This window comes from Sceloporus occidentalis, unplaced genomic scaffold (genome assembly GCF_023333645.1).
Source record: "Sceloporus occidentalis isolate IW3139 unplaced genomic scaffold, rSceOcc1.0.p SCAF_121, whole genome shotgun sequence".
Classification (NCBI taxonomy): Eukaryota; Metazoa; Chordata; class Lepidosauria; order Squamata; family Phrynosomatidae; genus Sceloporus; species Sceloporus occidentalis.
This window is the reverse complement of record NW_028317101.1, coordinates 1,540,900-1,556,026: the sequence shown is the minus strand read 5'-3', so window position 1 is coordinate 1,556,026 and position 15,127 is coordinate 1,540,900. Positions and strand designations below refer to the sequence as shown.

Genomic DNA, 15,127 nt, shown 5'->3' with positions numbered 1-15,127 from the left:
TAAAGCAGATACACATGGGTTGTACACTAGATTGTAAACTGCGGAATATGATATATAGCTATATATAAACTATATATAAGCTATAGAATGCTATAAATAATACTACAATAAGACATGCTGTTGTAATTTAAGCAAGATACTGCATGGGGTCAAAGATGCACAACAGTATCTCAAGAAGATAAATGCATCTAAAATATACTATATTTCAGATTAATTTTATCACTAATCTGCATACTTCTTAATTTCATTGGCAGCTTCTAATTTTACTGAACGCTCTTGACCTCATCAGGGGTACATGAAAAACGTGTGATATCAGGCCCCACAATGTTGTCTGTCCAATCAGGCATACTGAGGAAGTACTTAACTTTGGCACCTGACACCACAAGGTAGAGATGCCAGTGGGACAAAGCGAGGGTCCACATATATCTCAGCAATATCTCAACCCATGCCACAATGGCATGTTGAGGAGGAGGATGGAGATGAGCATCTAACGGACCATGACAGGCTGAGGGAGCCTAGGTTCTTATATTTGGAGAAGCTGCCATTGTAGACAACATCCTGTGCTATTAATAAGTGTTATTTAGGAGGTTGTATGGCTAGAGCGAATATGAGCAGGAGAAGGAAGCATAGATTAATATACATGATGAGACTTCCTTGGGCTGTGGACACTGCTGACACAACTACTCTACCTGCAGCAGGTAAGAGACACACTCATCTTCCACATCTTTCAATAATGATCATAGCCCCCACACATTAATTAATTGTACCATAGGCTCTGCATGCATCCATAATGCCTATTAAACAGAGGTCAGACTAACACTGATTTGAATGTCAGATGACAACCAATAAGTCCATTCAATCAATAGGTGTTTACACATAGCTTATTTTGTAATGCCACATTGCCCACTTAATCACTTTTAAATTGGGCTCGGGGCCTTCTGGGGACGTAAGTGAATTTTCTTTTTTGTTTTGGGGCCCTGGTTGCATTAATAAATAAATAGAAAATGATAGTTCCACACTTTTTATAGATAATTTAGGGTTTGTTTTTTTTTTATAAAATTGATCTGTGATCTAGGGGAATCCTGTATAAATCAGCAGAGCATAAAAGGGATTATAACTTGCATTAAAAGGTTTTAAATTGGAATATCAGTTGTATGTTATGTTTAAATGCATATTTATAACCTTTGCATGGTTGGATGCCTTTGACATTTTCTTCCTAAGTAGCTGATTTTTTTGGTATACTTAAAACAAGTTTCAAATAAATAGTAATACAATTAGCAATAAATACATGTTTTATAGATACAGATAATGCCCTTCAAAAAGCAATTGACTAATTTCAGAACGGTGTCCGCTATTTGTATTGATTTTTTGGCAGACTTTTAACCCATCGCTTTTATATGCACTCAGTGCATGGGCGAACTGTGAGTGCATTCTGAATAGCAATCATTGTTTTACTGAGGATACCGCACCATGTTCAGTTTTATCTTTTAGATTCTGTATGAAGATGCATTAAAGATTCTTTTCAACACAATCTAAAGCATCTTATCCGTTTGTGAGTGTAACCACAATTATACTCATTTTCCAGTATCTATACTTTTCACACTATATATTTATTTTCTTCCCTTACATGTACCTGCGCCCCAACCATTTGCTTATCTGTACATTTGCACCCTGAGGAAGAGTGCCTTTTGGGCTGCTGCGGTCATTTGGGAAGTATATCACATTTTTTCTTTTTTTCTTTTTCACTTTTACACACCACACTTATAAACACGAGAACTAAGCATATTGTATCTTGTCTATACGAAAAAGGAAGCATACCCAAAAGAGAAGCATCAAACATATAAGCTCAATCATGGCGTACATCGCTACGTACTTAAACACACAAAAAGATGTAACGAGGCAGTTTCTTCCTTCCCTAGTTGAAAAAAAAAGGACATAGTTAAATAACACTGTAAACAAAACAAATGTACATTAAATGATCAACATTGAATGCAATCCATATTGTATGATATTTTAATGATGACATACTACTATATTCTTTCCTCATGAACAAAGGCTATTAAATAATTAATGCTGAAATTATTGATAGGGAAGTTTGGATACTAGGGGTACTAGAGGTCCCTAGGGCAAGGCAACAACTGAAGTACAAGGTGAGTCTCCGACAAGGTCAAAGGAGGGGAGAAGCTCTGATACAAAAAACTGGTTAAAGAAACTGGAGAGAGACACCAAAGCAGGGTAAGAAGAGTCATAAGGTGAGGAAAGAAGAACTAGGATCTCCCTACAGGGATAGGGGACTTGGAGAAAAAAGACTAGATAATAAGAATGGAAGAGAAGTGTGAGAAGGTTGAAGTGACAAAGAAGGGTTGAAAGTTGTGAAGGTTTAACTAAAGCCATTTAGGAATGGAGAGGTTAGGAATGGAATGGGGCAAAGGACTAGATAGATAGGAAGGTGTGTGCATGTTCACTTATTTCTACTTGGATTCACTCACTTTATTAGCTTTGGAACACATTCAATATTGGGAGTTTTCGATGTAAAGGGAGATGCCACTGATGCTTCTAACTCTGACAAAGAGATACCAGCATGGGCCACTTTCAAAGCCTGTAAAACAGAGTCACAGTGTTATAAGGTTAAAGAGTTAAAAACCAAAATATTGTATGTAATTTGTAGTTTGGAGTCTTGTATGTAGTATTTAGGTCTGCATTGTTACTAATGCTGTTGACAATTTCTACTAAAAATGAGCTCAGAGTTCTTGAAACCATGTGTAAATCTAACCCTTATTCTATGAATGCTCTATTCCAACAAAAGATATTGTATACATCTAGGGCTGCAACTAACGATTATTTTAATAATCGATTAGTTGGCCGATTATTTTTTCGATTAATCGATTAATCGGATAAAAAAATGTATTTTTTTTCCAATTTAAAATAATGTAATAAAAAACGTACAATTTACACTTTCATCTCTTTATTGCAATGGCCTCTCTCTATTCACCTTCTTATTTTACTGACATAATAATAAAAGCTACAAGAACCCAAACACAGTGTTTCTCAAACTAGGTTTAAATACAAAGTTATTAGTAAATATTAATTCATATGTTAACTATTTTTCATATTTAATAAAAACTATGAGAAAAAAGCCTTGTTTAAATTTTTTTTATTTACCAAACGGCCCCGGTTATGCACATCTGACCCCCAGCTTGCCACTGTGCCCCCATATATGCCTTATACCTCTTATATGCCAGTGATATGCAACTGAGCCCCCTGATATACCTTTTACCCCCAGATATGTTTTATGCCCCCCTGATATGCCTAATATCGATATGCCTTATACTGCCTATATGCCCTGAAATTCATAATACCCCCTATACACCACTATAACTCACCCATACACCACTCTGGCTCCTCCCCCTCCCATACACCACTATGGCTCCTCCCCCTCCCATACACCACTCTGGCTCCTCCCCCCTCCCATACACCACTCTGGCTCCTCCCCCTCCCATACACCACTCTGCCTCCTCCCCCTCCCATACATCACTTTGGCTCCTCCCCCTCCCATACTCCACTCTGCCTCCTCCCCCTCCCATACTCCACTCTGCCTCCTCCTATACTCCACTCTGCCTCCTCCCACCTCCCATACTCCACTCTGCCTCCTCCACCTCCCATACACCACTCTGCCTCCTCCCATACATCACTTTGCCTCCTCCCCCTGCCATATACCACTTTGCCCCTCCCATACTCCACTATGGCCCCTCCCATACATCACTCTGGCTCCTCCCCCTCCCAAACATCACTCTGGCTCCTCCCCCTCCCATACATCACTTTGCCTCCTCCCACCTCCCATACTCCACTCTGCCTCCTCCCCCCTCCCATACTCCACTCTGCCTCCTCCCCCCTCCCATACTCCACTCTGCCTCCTCCCCCCTCCCATACTCCACTCTGCCTCCTGTCAGCCACGGAGGTTCACAAGACACCAGGGAGCCGGGTAGAGAGGCAGAGTGCCGTATGGGAAGGGGAGGAGCCAGAGTGGTGTATGGGAGGGTGGCTCCCATACACCCCTCTGACTCCTCCCCCCTCCCATACACCGCTCTGCCTCTCTACCCGGCTCCGTTACTGACAGGAACTTTCACTGCAGCTTCATAGAAGCCTCAGCGTAAGTGAAGGTGAGTAACGGAGGCTCTCTGTGTGATGCAGACCCTCACCGGCTGACAGAGAGGATGATCCTCTGTCAGCCGGTGGGGCTCTGTACGATGCGCACAGACAGCCTCCGATACTGCCCTTCACTTAAGCTGAGGCTTCTATGAAGTCAGTAACGGAGCCGGGTAGAGAGGCAGAGTGATGTATGGGAGGGGGGAGGAGTCAGAGGGGTGTATGGGAGGGGGAGAGAGACGGAAGTGAGAGACTGGCCGACAGTGAGGGGAATCCAGGTCCCCTGCAGCGTTGCGGGGGATCTGGATTCTAGTGTTATAATCCGATCTCTGTTTGAGGTCGGATTATAATTTTTATAATCGATAAAAATTGATTCGATTAATCGATAATGAAAATCGTTGACAACGATTTTCATTATCGATTATTATCGATTTTATCGATTAGTTGTTTCAGCCCTATATACATCTATACAAACTTTGCTTTTTCCCGGGAACAATACTATAAGAACACATACACACAGCAAATCCGCAATGTTATTATTTGATACTAGTAATAAAGATAACACAATGTACATACAACAGGAATTAAAAACATAATGAAAGTGCTGAAACGAAACCTTAAATACCATATAGTATTCTACATATATAAATACTTACATCTGAGCAGAACAGCAGCTTACTTTCTAAAAATGATTTGTATATACATATTAGAAGGTACTCACCCCACAGTCATTTGCACCATCTCCACACATACCAGCATAGTAACTATAAGAAATACCAGATGATCCATTAAATATTAATAATGCCTGTGGTTTTCCCACAAAACGCTTAATGCAGGGTTACGAGTAATCATACTAAATGAAATACATCTTTCACAGCAACATATGCAGCTCTTAGACAATATAAATAAAATATTTAAATGGCTTTGTTTGATGCTCTAATATGCTGCTCTTGGCCTGCTACATATTCTTTTATAGACCAAAAACAAAAATCCAAATTCCACGTGTAAAGTGTAAAGAGTAAATAAATAAATGAATAAATGAATGAATACTCCCCAAGATAGCAGCCTCCAAAAACACTCTTCCTTAAGATGCTCAACAATACAATATGGCAACCAAGGAGCGCATATACATGGGGAGAAAGCAAAAACAACACCAATAGTGTAATATGTATACAAAATAAAAAATAAAAAAGGGGTGTAAGATCCACTCACAAACTTGCTGAATAAATCAGGCTCATCAAGGTTCAGTAGTAGCAGAATTTAATATCTTCTAAAATCTATAAGAATAGAAAAAGACTACAAAGACTACAAATCCATGCGAAAATCGAACTTTTTTCCTGAGGAAGCCAGTATAGCACTGGCGAAACGCATTGAGAGAGCTGATATTACCCTGAGAGAGTATCCCAAACAGTGGATCCGGGACTTTGGTTCACCTGCGCTTTTGCACACTATGATTCAGTTGTGCCTGTAATAACTGTAAGTGTATCCAGACCTCCCCCTCCTCAGATTAGTCAAGATACTGCACCATTTGTGGTCTTTTTCTATTCTTATAGATTTTAGAAAATTCTGCTACTACTGAACCTTGATGAGCCTGATTTATTCAGCAAGTTTGTGAGTGGATCTTACACCCCTTTTTTATGTTTAATTTTGTATACATATTCTTTTATACTTTTTTATTTTATTTTTTATTCCACACATAGCCACCAGGGTAATGGCACTTCAGACAGTATTTAACACATGACTGGCTCTTTTATGTGCTTCTGATATGGATTTTCTATGTATTACTACAGGGCTGCATTGGATAAAACTGTACAGGGCACATTGAACATGTTGCATATGTAATGTGTTTTAGGCTACTATATGGGTTTGCCCCAGAGCAGAAAATTTGCTAGCCTTTCCTGGACAGCATATAGAGACTTTGAATCAAAATACATTTAACCTGCTCAGTGACGCAGTACATTCACTTTCATATGCTACTAAAAGGGGCCATCAAATATAATACATTGAAAAGCCAGGAATGTGCTATCGTAAACAACAAATCAAAAGCGATAGATAGCCCAGATTCCCATCAGAAGTGGTAGAGGCTAATACAGTGATGGGATTTAGAATTGCATGGGATAAACAAAGTTACATCATAAGTCTTTACATCACGAAAAATGGACAGACTCTTAACTGCCATCAAATTCTATGTTCCTATGTGTCTAAGCTTATTAAACAATCACAGATATAGGGAGGGCGTCCGATTGAGTCCTGAAAATAAGGCAAGCTAAGCTTACATACTGCTTTCAAGATATATATATTTGCAAGTTTTTTGACAATGAATAGTTTCATTAGATTACTTATATAGGAATATCAGTTGTTATGAAGGAGTTCCTTTATGCTGCCTATCAGTGGAGTCAGGACTGTAGAGCTTAAGGGGAATGTCAATAATTTTTATTCATAATTATTTTGTTTCACTTTGCACTTTGGTACATCACCAATAGCAACAATAACCACAAAACACCTACTAATCTTTGCTGGATTGTTTTAACTTACTCTATTTTTTGGAATTCTTCAATTAAATTCGATTTTTGACCAGGACTCATTCTAGCAAAAATGGTTCCATTGAGAAGAATCTGCAAAAATATAAGCATGTGATGGGATTTTTTCTACAATACTCATTTTTCATCTGTAAATGCTAAAGTGTGGCAGGTTATGCAAATATAAAATTATTATTATATTATTAGAGAAAGAGACATGACTAAGCATGTTTGTGAGCATGTGGTGTTAACGGGGATGTGTTAGTGTATACTGTTAGCATGTGTATGTGTGTTACTGCATGGTGATAGAGTATGTGTGTTAGAGTATGTTGTGAGTGTGTGTGCCAGCATATGGTGTTACAATGTGTACTTGTTAGTTTATGATGTTTGCCTACATATGTATGTGTGTGTGTGTGTGTGTGTGTGTATGGTATTAGTTTGTCAGGGTGAGGCTATGGTTAGTGGTTCCTGGGAGAGAGAAAGAGAGGGGAAGATGGAAAGAATAGGAGGAAGAATGAATGAATATGTGTAAACGTATGTTATTTGTGCATGTTAGAGAGAGTGTGTGGGTGTTAGTGTATGGTGTGGGTGGGGTTTAGAGCAACTAAGGCCATGAAACTGTAGGGGAGCATATTTCACTCCTGTCCATGATACAAATAGCAGCACTTTGATATGAGAAGGGAAGCCACAAGCATGCAAGCTACTAATACCATATGTAATAAATAATATGTATCCTGGACTCCACAATCCCTACAGGTGGCTTTAGTGATATCAGTCACTTGGTATCAGTCATTACAGGGGAAATCCAAAAGCAGATGATGTGGTAATAGCTAAAATGCAGGACAGCTGTTTGCTAAATAGAAACAATGAGCTGCTGAGTAGTAGCCAATCTTTGTGGCCTGCACTAGCATGTACTGCCATGGAAATATTGACGTGTCTACCAGGAAATGTCTTTTCATAAATTTAATGAATTGCAATGGAAAAAATTAGATAAAACATATATATTGGGTTGGATACATTAACTGAGATAAAGTGCCTTCTCATAAATTGCAATGGAAAGATAAGATTAACATAATCTTGCTAATCTTGCAGCATATAGCCACACATCCAGTCAGCGACTGCACAAATACCACAAAGCTGAAGGACCTGAACTGCCTCTGGGGTGGCAGTAGGTAAGCAGGCAGTTCAGTCGGTCAACTGCATACCAGATAGTTGCCTGGTTTTCCAGATGCTCGGTCCATGCCTGGCTATAGTGATAAGACCAGTTTTCAAACTTTGCACCAGAATCACCTTATTTTTTTTTAAATTTGTATAAACAACTCTAATGAGCATGAAATTAAATCATGTAGTATTATCAAGCATGCTTAATTTATCTGTACTCACTTTTGGCAATAATTCAGGGAAATGGTCCACAACAACTTGGTATGTTTTTCCACTCATTGCAAAATGAAAGTCTTTGGGTTTGTGGTTACTGCTGCCATTTATGTCAATATTTAAATCCTAGAAGATAAAGAGAACATTGGAGCAGATATAAAGTAATTTATAGTAGGTGTAAAAACTAGAAATGTTTTCTAGCGAGTTTTGCCCTATGGTTTAAGTATTCTTAATAAATACTGTAAGTTGTTTAAATACTCATTTGAGCAAGGTCCTTCTCAACTCAACTTTTGTTTCTGTAAGTCTAAAACATTATGTGCTTCACCACTTATGTCCTGTTTACCCATTTACAGTGCTGATGATGTGATGCACTAAATAAAACTAATTGTTTTTACACCAATGTTCTTCACCTGAAAATTGTTTCAGCAATACATCATATAAACTGTTTTAATAAAAATGTATCATACGTCACAGAAAAAAAAACTAGGGACAGTAAGACACCTAGCTTTATTTAATTATTCATTTTTTAAGGGACATACCTGTGGCTTAGATCCATTTTCAATATCGTCTTCTATCGTTTGCCACTTTATTGATGCAGGTGAGTCTCCTTCAGGAGCATTTGCATCTACTAGAATCAACTTGCTACTACGAGGAAACATCCCAGATGTTTTACCTACAGTACAAGCTGTTTGAAGGTTGTCACCTTTGAAGAAAAAACAAGAATGCCCCAAACACATTTAAAAAAATACATTTTAAAAAGTTTATTATCAGATGTGACATTACATTGCACTTTTTATTACTTGTATCAGATTAAAAACCTGTGTTCAAATACACTGTGCTGTTTTCTTTAAAATGCATGAAAAAAGCATAATATGATGTATTCAGGCAGCTGTATATTAGCCATTTATATTTGTCCTCTAGTTCCACTCAACTAGATAATTCAGAAAGATAAGTGATAATCAATACAATGATAATGTTCCTCCATTGACTATGGAAGAACAGACTTCATTAGTGTTGCCATAAAGAATTAGATCAATGAGATATTTGAAGGAAAGGCACCCAAGACAGGGGCGTACCTAGAGTATTTGGCACCCGGGGCGGATCCTGTAAGTGGCACCCCCCCACACCAAATGTAAAGACATCTACAAAATTATGTTAGGAATATTTATTGCACCAATTTGTAAACTGTATGTCAACTGTAAACAACAAGAAATCTGAAAAAATAAATTAATAACTTATAAGTAAAATAAATACATTTAAATAACATTTACTGAACATATAATAGTGCTTTCTTTAATAACCCTCCAAAAAAAACAGCGTCCACATTGCCCACATAGAACCTGACCAGCACCCAAATTACACACACATAGGACGTGCCATCTTTGCCCCCAAACAGCCGAGTGTACGCCATCTTTGTCCCATAAACACGCTACCTGTGCCATCTTTGTCCCATAAACACCCTGCCTGTGCCATTTTTGTCCCATAAACACCCTGCTTATACCATCTTTGCCTTTTTGACAAATCAACTATACACCTATGATTAACACAAACACTTTTACAGTCACTCACTAATTCACTTTCATTCACACAATTCATTCACACAATCATTTATTCTTTCACACAAATTATTTACACATATTCATTGATGCATTCTCACAAATTCATTAATTCTCTCACTCATTCAAACAATTCATCCACACATTAATCCATTCATTTTCACTCTTTCATTCTGACTCTTTATTTCAATATTCTTGCTACCCTCCTTTCTCCCTATCTACCCATTATCACCCCCTTCTAACCTATCTACCCCTTCTCACTCCCTTCTCCCTATCTACCCCCTATCACCCCGTCTCATTCCCTTCTCCCTATCTACCCTCTCCCCCCATTGAAGTTCACTTACCTTTCAGGAGTCCTGCGGTGGGGGTGCAAGGCCTCTGTCTCCCAGCTCTGCCACTGTATGGAACAGTATAGAGTGGTGGGAGTTATGATGTACTTTAGAGCATAATTATATAATGAAAAAGACATTGGAAATGGTACAGCATAACACCCATCACTCTCACACATTTACCAATCCACATTTACCAATCCACACATTCCACACATACCAATCCACAGATTCCACACATACCAATCCACAGATTCCACACTTACCAATCCACACTTACCAATCCACACATACCACGCATACCAATCCACACATACCACACATACCAATCCACACATACCAATCCACACCTACCAATCCACACATACCAATCCACAGATTCCACGCATACCAATCCACAGATTCCACGCATACCAATCCACACATAAAAATCCACAGATTCCACACATACCAATCCACAGATTCCACACATACCAATCCACACATACCAATCCACAGATTCCACACATACCACACATACCAATCCACAGATTCCACATTTACCAATCCACACATACCACGCATACCAATCCACACATACCAATCCACACATACCAATCCACACCTACCAATCCACACATACCAATCCACAGATTCCACGCATACCAATCCACAGATTCCACGCATACAATCCACAGATTCCACACATACCAATCCACAGATTCCACACATACTAATCCACACATACCAATCCACAGATTCCACACATACCAATCCACACATACCAATCCACACATACCAATCCACAGATTCCACACATACCAATCCACACATACCAATCCACAGATTCCACACATACCAATCCACAGATTCCACACATACCAATCCACTCTCACTGAATGATTTCCTACCTTTCCTCTTTTCTTCTTACAGCAGTAAGCTCATTTTCTTCCTCTTCTTCTGTCTTCTTCGCTCCTCTTCTTCTCTCTTCTTCCAGGTCAGAGGGCACGGATGGCGGTGGGCGGGGCTTCAGTGTTGTGCGCCGGGATCTGACAACAAACCCCGGCGCACAACAGCAGTTGCCGCATGGATCGCGAGGGAGCGGTATCGGAGGTCTTTAACAGACCTCCGGCTCCCTTGAGTGATTTTAAGCCGGTTCCCTTGCTGTCCGTCTCTGGAGGGGTGCCGGCAAGTTGGCACCCCCCTGATGAGCGGCACCCGGTGCGGACCGCCCCCCCCCGCCCCCCGCTAGGTACGCCACTGACCCAAGAACATCACCCTCTTGGACTGCAGATAAATGCAGAACAAAAAGAAGTAAAACCAAGCATTTGTCAAAGCTAACTTACATTACATTCTCTTTGACTATTTTACTTGAACCCTTGGATGGAAGCTGAAATGTCTTGGCAGCTTTAAGGGAGAAGGTGAGCTCAAGGAAATTGAGCTATTTATTATATAGGTTTTCCCAAAGACAAGTATTAAGATTTTCTCTGTTTCCAGTCACTTGGCAATATTTATATTCAACTTAAAGTGCACTTTTATGCTACAAAATAACCTACCTGTGATCATCACAGTCCTTATATTAGCAGAATTTAGCTCGTGCAGAACTGATTTTGTCTCAGGTTTAAGTTTGTTTTCCATAATAAGCAGCCCAAGAAATAAAAGATCAGATTCTACTTCTTCCCTGGGAAGATGATGAGGAAAAAAATTATACAAATGAAGATGGTTCCAAAAGAGCATCGACTTTATATTAGACTAAGATTGCTCACCTTTCCAAACTCTTGGTGTCTAGGTAAGTGCCATTGTCTAATGTCTTATATGCCAATGCAATTACTCTAAAGCCTTGTAATGTATAGTGTTCAAGTTCTGTTGGGAAGCTGGAAGGGACTGTGAAAAAGCAAATCAATGTTTATTCAATAACTAAATGTTAGGAGGTTTTAAAAGTTGCTATTTTGTGAAAAAGCAATGCACACAAAAAGAAGAATCTACAAAACCCAACATCATATTTAAATCATGACCTAGACAGATAAGTAGGTAAAATCTATCCTTGAGCCAAAACTTCCAAAGCAAAATCTACAAACAAGAGCAAGATCTGCTTATCTCTAATTTCCCCTGTCTCGCTACACTTCCCCTGTCTCACTACAGTTCCCCTGTCTCGCTACAGTTTCCCTGTCTCGCTGTAATCATTCCTGGATTTACTTATGCTCTGTCCTATACTTCTGATTCTTTGACTCCAGTCCTGCTCTTAGCTTCAGCTTTCATTTATAAGGTGTGTCCTAGCCATTTGTTATGTTTGTCTCAGTCAGCAGTCTCTAGGTATGTTTTGTCTATGTTCTGTGTTTAGATTTAATGTTTAGTTTCTGCTTATTAGTAATTCAGCAGGCAGGGTTTAGTGCTAGGACCCCCCCGAATATTGGAGTATTTTGTCGTCGTAATGGGCTAAGCATACTATGGCCATAAGATGTGACTAAGTCTAAAATTGTTATCTTATAGTCCTAGGCTAGTCCTGTATTTATGTGTGTCAGTCTTTTATGTGCCTTTGCCCTTCTTTCCCTGAATCATCTGAGGATCTCGGTTCTTTCCTCTCCCCATGTCCCAGATTAAGATATCCTATCCTTGCTTAAAGGAGACACGTCTGAGGATCTCGGCTCCTCAATCTGTCCCTTGTGTTCCTTGCCTTGATCCCGGTCCTTGGTCCACCCTCCTGGACCACTGATATGTCAGCTCCCAGTTGTATGTTCTTGGTTAATATGTTTCAACCAAAATTGACATGCTTTTAAATAGGACTTTACTCCAGCTGTGTACAAACTGTGTTTTGACAATGAGTCTATTCATAATATTACCTGTCTCTTGTTTGCAAAACTGCACAACCATTTCTGGAGCTCCCTTTAAAAACACCAAGAGTGTATCTTCTCCAATAACTTGTGCAACGACAGACATTCGCTGCAGGCTAGATGAAAATGGGAATTGATGCAGGAGAACTACACCTTCTACTGGAACCTAAATAAAATGCAAAACCATAACATTGTCTGAAAGCTTTCATATGAGCCCGCTTTAGAAATAATAATTTAATTGGCGATTACACCAGCAATTTTGTTTGCTAAAGTAAGAAACAAAGAATAAAATTGTTTGGTTTACTGTAAACTGCGTTAGTAAAAAAACACTTTCAGCATATTCATTTGCACACTTATAATTTTAAATGTCAATAAGCAGTGTAGGGTTAATGTGGTATAATGCTAGGTCCCCACACAAACTCAGACAGGATTAGGTCCTATCAAGTGAAGGGTTGGACGAAAAGGTATTGTTGTGGGTGTTTGATTGACAACTGATTTCAATCCCATTTTTTTGGAACTCCTTGCCCAATCATGGCATACATCTTCTTGCCTTGGTAAGTAGAGGGTTTTTTTTAATACCAAGTGGCTAATAATGTTAACTGCAGATGAATGTCCATTTAGCCAGGAGTAAATATTCAATATTCAACATAAAATTAAGCTCTGGCTATTTATAAGAACAATGAGTTAGAGATTGCTATCACTTATAATGGAGCAGAAGTCAAAAGGTATAATCATACCACTTTACAATTTATTAGAACCATATGTTATTGTAAGAACTTACTGGCTCTGCTTTTGATCCTGGTTTTACAATGACATTTTGAGTTGTCACATCTTGTTCCTCGTTGTCTTGAATTTTCTAGTAAAAAACAAGAATAGGGTTACATTATTCCATAAAGCAGGTTATTAGTCACTCTGTCTCCTAACACAAACTAAAATGTTACCCAGTTTGTTCCTTCAAACATCTTCAGATCTAGTGGGTCGCCGCAGACTGCGCCATCTAAGATCATTAGTGAATGGCAGCTGACCATTGCTCCTAGAAGTGGTCCCCATGGCAAACTAGTTCCTGGAGTGAAGATATACACATCCTGAAAACTGTGTGCAAAAATATTGAATTAATGCAGAATAAAGAACAAATTACCCTTTGCTTAAATCTTCCTTGATACTGTATACTGCATGTTTTGTAACCTTTTTCTGTTATAGCAAACGTATGAAAGCATTTTAACCTGTAAATTATTTCTAGTAAAAATAAATTTTGTATTTTAAAGATCGTTGTAGAGCCAATGTTAGTGCCAGCTGTTTCAGGAATAAACCTGACACCATGGAATTAAGACAGTCTATGAAGGGCCATCTTTAAACATAAAGGAGTGTTTAGGACTCAAAGTAGGATTCACTATAGGAGGTCTGTACTTACTCATGTGACTTAAACTTATATTTATGAATGGTTCACTTTGATAATAAATATTATTAGCACTGTTTTACCATTTTCCATTGGACGGAACAATTCCCCATAATTCCATTCCATCTTCGGTTAAGGTACCTGTCTAGGTAAAAATCAAACATTGTTATACATTTTAAATTTTACTTCTTACGTTTATTGTATTTTCCAATCTTCATAATTTGGTACTATTACGAAAAGATCCTTTAACTCTAACAACGCATCTCCACAAGTGCTTATTGAACTCAATATTTCACTGTAACATTTTATACTTAGCCTATACAAAACTTACTTTGTCAAAACAAACAATGTTTAGTTGTCCACACATATTAATCCTCTGTGCACTCAAGCAGAATATCCCATTCTTCTGGAGCCTCATTTGAGAATACAAAATACAGACTGTGACCGCGGCTGGCAGAGCCGCAGGGACGCTAACCGTTATAACAAGTAGTGACCACAAGACTGTGTCTTTTGCAGAAGCCTGAGGAGTGCAAAAAAATGCTTTGTCAGCCAACACTGGGAGTTGCTGATCACAGCAACTAGAACAGCATAGGGACCCTACCCATGGCTCGGCCTTTGACGTCTGATCACAACAGCTTAAAATAGGCCCATCTGCATTAAGTCAGTCTGCTATTTATCTACCCAGTAAAGGTTATGGGTGCTGTATGGTGATGATCAGCTGCCTGACTGCCATTAAGAAAAAATAATAATAATAATAATAATAATACTTGCTTTGTCTGAATAAATTAGAGTTTTTTTTTATTTGAGTCAAATAGCTGGACTTAGCTTGAGGGGACACACCACCACCTTTGGTAATTTTATGGCATCTCATCATTAAGTTTCTTAAGTAGGAGGTTTCACCGATTTGCTGATAATTTACATTGTTTAATTTTCTCTGAAGGTTCATATAGCCGTCACTGAAGCCATCTAACGTCAGGTACACAAATGTTTGTTTTAA

General features: G+C 38.8%; 1 pseudogene; it reads right to left on the bottom strand.

Moving 5' to 3' along the window:
* LOC149282202 (putative cation-transporting ATPase 13A5) overlaps positions 1-15,127 on the bottom strand; it is a 72,879-nt pseudogene that overhangs the window by 8,515 nt on the left and 49,237 nt on the right.